The following is a 6,049-nucleotide window of genomic DNA, read 5'->3' on the forward strand; positions in this document are numbered from 1 at the left end:
CGAATTGCTTTTTTTTCTTCTTCTATTAATTTTATGTGTTTTCAAGTGACAGAAAGTCTGTGGGGCTTTCCCGCCCCCAAATGGAAAGTTGTGGAAGTACAGCGTAAACCTAAGGCAGGGCAAAGCACAAAGTGTATACTGTATAATGATAGTAGCGAATTCTGTTCTGTTTTGTTTGTTACATTATTTTATATTATACTAATTCATATATTGATTTAAATGTATACTTTATTTATTTATCATATAAAGTTCCTTATTTCCACTGGGATCGACACAGTGGATAAATTACTTTGCTTAGCTTTTACTGATGCAATCTGGTTATTTATCCAGTCTTTTATTTGTCATAGTATATTATTATTTTATTGATTATATAGACTCTTTTACTTTAATCAAAGCAAATCTCAGTGTGCAGGTGCCTCTCCGTGATTGGTGGATCCAAAGGACTGACCATACGGACTGGCTAAGTAGTTGGACACGACTTATATAATGGCAGTGCATCAGGAGATCTTTTGTTACTTGCCCAGTGCCATTCACCTTATACAGGAGTATGTAGGGATGAACTACCATTCTGTTTGATTATATTATGTTTTCCATAGTTAGGGGGGCATGTTGCTGTCATTTGGTTTAATTCTTATGAGCAGGTAAGTTTGTTAAATCGTCGAGGTAGGCCCCTTTTTTTGTTGTTTTGGCATTAGGTCCATCTTGAAGTTATAACCACCTCCTTCTTTTGTGAAAAATAACCTAACGAATCAAATTATGGTAAATAAATCATTGTGAAACTTTACCAGTTGTGTGATGTGGCTGCTCGGGGTCTGACGAAGATAGATCACCCTTGTGTTGTGGTCTGGCCACCCCTAGATGGGCCATAACAACGTAGATTTGCATGTTTTTCTGCTATTCCTGGGTTTTAGATGAATTATTGTATAAATGCATTCAATCAAAACCTACAGCACAAATCTAGATGGGCAAACATGAGCTGATGAGTTAAACATATACACATGTGCTCCACCAAGCAGCACCTAGTGCTTTCATAGGTTACTAACATACACTAATACTATAAATGGCACCTGCTTAATGAGGAGTTTTCTAACACGTTTACATGAAACTTAGTATTTTTTATTATTATTCCCCATTTAGTTCTATCGTTTTTTCAAATTGCTCCATATTTTAAACTTTTAAACTCATTTCAGTCCTCCTGTTATAGCATACAGAGCCAGGACAGAAACGTGGGACAAACACAGCAGAAATAAACAAAAAAACAAATCAATTATCAGCGCAGGAATCTAACGTGAGAGCAAACCGGGAAATAACATGAGTGCAAAGCTGATATGAGCATTACATAAAAGAGGAAAAATGGAAACAATGCAACAGAAAGTCTGACAAAGACAGGTGAGGACAGGATAGACAGATGAAGGGCAGATGGTGAGAAAGAGTTAAAGAATGAGGTGCATGTAAACATAATCCTACAGACGTGAAGACGATCAGTAAAAAATAGACAAAACATGTGAGGAAAACCCCCAGCAAGGTAATACAGGAAGTAGCCAAATGGAATATACTAAATGCAAGATGATAACAGAAACATGTAGGCGAGCATGTAGATGGGACAGGGTTACCATCAAGCTTCTGGAAAGGCCTTTCAAAAGCCCTTACCTCAACTGCATTGAAAATTTGTGGACTATGTGTAAAAGCTGGGTCCCTGTAATGAAACCAACCAGTTCAAACTAACTGTGCCACTTCTGCCAAGAAGAGTGGCCAAAATGTTCAGCCAGAATTATGCCTGATGGCTACCAAGAGTTCATAGGTGAGATGCAACTTGCAAAGCAACATTTAACCAAATATTAGTGGGGATGTATGCATATATTTGACGCTGTATGACCCTGTGTAGATTAGAGATTACGTAAAGTTAAACTTGTACCCAATTCTTGTCTTTTTTGTTTTGTTTGTTTTTGAAGTAATTAAAAATGTATGCTTTACAATCATTTTGCCCTTGAAAAAGAACAGATCAATTAAACAAAAAATCATTAAATTACTGTGACATTAATGCCCATGATGAGTATATAAAAACTTCTGACCAAAATTGTATATACTGTTGATTTGACACACTCAACAGATATCAAACAAAACACCGTGGTTGGATGGCAGCAGATGACTTGCAACAGGTGGTGGCTAGATTATATCTATCTATCTATCTATCTATCTATGCATATATATATATATGTGCGTGTGTGTGCATGTGTGCATAGTGAGAGTGAGTACTCAGTACTTTGGGAAAGCTCCATGAAGGCAACAGAAAGCAGTGATAAAGATCTGACCTGTAGAAACCTTTTAACAACTTTTAAATCTATTACATCAGTATTGCTAACATTGCCAAACACTCTCTTTCTGGCATGTTGGATGATCTCTAAGCCAATATATAAAAAAAAGAGCAGGGTGTAAAACTGAAAATAAAACATAATGGAATACATCCAATCAGACCCCACCCCATGAGATCGTACAAGTCATCATTTTATGTATTAGTATCAGTGTTTCTTTATCAGCCTCTCACATCATTATGGAGGAATTTTGGCCCACTCTTGGTGTTTGTGGTCATTTGATTACGCATAGCTCTCTTAAGTTCCTGCCACACAATTTGACTTAATATGGGCTCTGGGCTATTGCAACACCTTGACTCTTTTCATTTTCTCATCTCATCGTCATCCATAGGCTTTCCCATGGCAGCTTTTCCAAATAAGGCGCATGTGTTCAGTTTTCTAATTGTACTGTCGTGACTTTTAACATTTAACATGCTCACCGAGGGCTAGAGAGCCTGATATGTAGCTCTTGGGCTTTTTGCAGTTTCTGACGTCTGATGAGGAGCAAGACTTGCTTCTTTAAGATGATTGCTGATGTCTTTCTTGCTTGGCACTGTGTTAACACACACTTGAATGCTGCAGACCAGCAAACTGCCAAAACCTCTGCTTTTTTGCTGTGTGGTTGTTTTTTGTTGACAGTTAAGCCAATAAACCCAAAGCAAAACTGGTGTGATGATGAAGACAATAGCGAGCTACTATCTTTATTTGCTTATTTGCTTTTTTAAGATGTCAAACACATGATGAGGTTACTTCATGAAAGCGCAAATAAAGAAGAAATGCATGAGCTCCTTAAGGCAAAACAGTCGTTTACTCTTAGGCCCACAAGATCAGTTACGTTTTGGCTCAGGGGAAAAACATATGGGGAGTTTTTTTTCTTTGTCTCTCTTCACCTGTACAGCACTACAGGTAAAGAAATATCCAACTGTCGTATTTTGTGGAGAAATGCAAATGGTAACCAGTACACCAATAATAACATTTGTTTATTCTGGTTTGAGAAAAGCAAGCAACAGTATCTTCATATAACTATACAAAGATTGTCCTATATTAATATTACATATTAATAGATGTATAACACCATGCTACTGCTGTTTGTGTAATGCTTCAGCTGCCAATATTCCAGTAGGGGGCACTATAATCTTCATACTACACATTAAATTAGTGAAGTAATAAAATAACATATGATAAAATGTTATACTACTCCCTACCCAATCCTACTCCCAAGAACAACAACTACCTCCTAAAAGTTCCACTCAACTGCTTTTTTTTTTTTTTTTTAAAAACTAAACTTACATTAAATTCATTCGAGATTTTCTAAGTGATTATTATTGATCAATGGAATCATTCTCAATAATTTCTTTTTGCTTTTGATGGCATATATACATATATATACACATATATACACAGGCAAATAGTTTTAAGTGCTTAAAAGTAACTATCAAGCGAAAGCAAAAGTAAAAAGGGGGAAAAAAAGATAAACAAAGTGCAAAGCATGAAGAGCCCAGCAACTATGGTCTCAGACCTCTTATTGTAACAACATAACAATTGACAACAACTCTAATATAAATCCATGTGCAAAAGAGTTAAAATAGGAATGTCATCCTTTGGTGGTAGACATTAATATTGCTGCACAAATGTCTATGCTTGCAGTAGGTGGCATTTGACAAACTGGCATTGTGTTGTGCTCATTGATGAAAATTCACTGCATGTCCTCTAATGCTCTCAGGTCTAAGACTTATTCATGATTCCTAAAAGTAGAATGACAGGTAGAGCCTTTAATAACAAAGTTATTAAATCCGCCCATGAAATTTAGCCCAGTTTAGTTTAGTTTTTGTCAAAAATTTCCCCAAGTTCTTTTTAAACAAAGGGAAACATAGCATTTCTAAACATAATAGTTTCCTTTAGAATCAGAAATGATTTCTATTTGCACACATTAACTGACAGAATTTCTTGAGAAGTATCAAGAAATTACAAAGTGCAAAATAGTACAGATCAAACCTGGCAGACTTAGGAAGCAAAAGATTTCAAAGACTTTGGAAAGAAAACTAGTAAGAGATGTGTCTAAAGACCCCAGAACAAGTGCCAAGACACCACTGAATAACTTAGCCAAGTGAGGTAGTCTCAAAGAAGATGATCACTAGACCCTTGCACAGCTATGGACCGTGGGTTTGTAGACCAAGACAAATTCCACTTCTGCAGATGAGACACCTTCAAGCCAGACTGAAGTATGCTAAAGACAACCTAGAGAAAGATTATACAAACTGAACTTTGGTCAGATGAAAAAAAAAACTAGAACTCTTTGGCTGCAGAGATGCTGCTTATGTTTGGAGAAAGAAGGGAGAGATGTCCAACCCAAACACTGTCCCAACAGTGAAACACGGTGGGAGGAGTCCAGTGGGTGGAAGGAATCATAAAGAAAGAAAGACGTGAAGAATTGAAAGAAAATGTCAATCAGTCCACAATAAAAAACTGAGTCTGGGTCATCACTTTGTCTTCCAACACAACAACAACCCATGCATACGTCGATGGAAGAAGGGCCTCCAGAAAACCAAAAAGAATGTAACTCACTAGCCTGCACAAAGCCCTGAAGTGCATCCCATTAAAAATCTGTGAGGTGAACTAAAGACCAATCACCATGCCAGATCACCAAACCCAGAGGACCTTGAGAGATTCATCAGCAAAGTGTGAGCTGGGATTGCTGAAGCAACAAGGATACATAACTGACACTTAGCATCAGAAGGCCATGAATTCTGATGCTAAGTGTCAGTTATGTATCCTTGTTGCTGGATAAGTCTCACACACGTCTCCTCAGCAATCACAGTCATTTTGACCCTGGTAGTTTTTGATTTTTGTGAACGAATTTTGTCTCTGTGCAAAGTAAAAAACATATAAGCATCTAAAATAAAACTATGATGTGTTAAAGATTCCTTAAAGAAAATTTCATTTTTATTTTATTTCATTCAGCCTAAAAAAAAATTTCTTCTGCATCCAGTAGAAAAGAAGGTAACCCAAGGTAACCCTTCACCATCTCTTAAGTTGTTGGGAGACTTCCCATGATGCACTGTGAGTGTTTATCCTCCACTCCTCTCTTTTCCTTCCCCGTGTTCCTTCCTCTTGTCTTTCAGCTATTTGTCTGTCCCTTCCTGAGCATGGTACTTGATGTCTTGTCCTGCTGAAAAGGAGTTCTTCCTGCTCACTATTGCCATGTGCTTGCCCGTAGGGATTGCTAGATTATGGGGGTTTTCTTTCTAATATTTTTGACCTAATGTGAAGGTGACAACTCTTCTTGTAAACTGGTGCCACATAAATTGAGTAAATTATACCACATTACATGTAAATAGATGTACTTTTTTTTCAGAACTTGGGATGTTCCTAACTTTCATGTAGTACTGTAAATATAAACTTAGCATAAATAAATGACTAAAATGTTGGATGTCTCAAATAACCATAAAAACACTCTATATTTTCCAGCTAGTGGCAAGGCGACATGAATCTTGTTTCTCACCTAGCGCCTAGGACCCCTTCAGATGTAAACACGGCTCCAAGCTGCCCAGCTCCTAATTCTCACAGCTGCTAACTACTGTGCAGGTCCTGCAGCCTAGAACTGTTCCCATTATCTCAACATATTTTAGCTTTGAATTTCAGCTCCTTGACTGCTGACTCATTTTTAAAAGGGTGTCATTTGTTCTGTTATTTCAGTT

This window comes from Neolamprologus multifasciatus, chromosome 10 (genome assembly GCF_963576455.1).
Source record: "Neolamprologus multifasciatus chromosome 10, fNeoMul1.2, whole genome shotgun sequence".
Classification (NCBI taxonomy): domain Eukaryota; kingdom Metazoa; phylum Chordata; class Actinopteri; order Cichliformes; family Cichlidae; genus Neolamprologus; species Neolamprologus multifasciatus.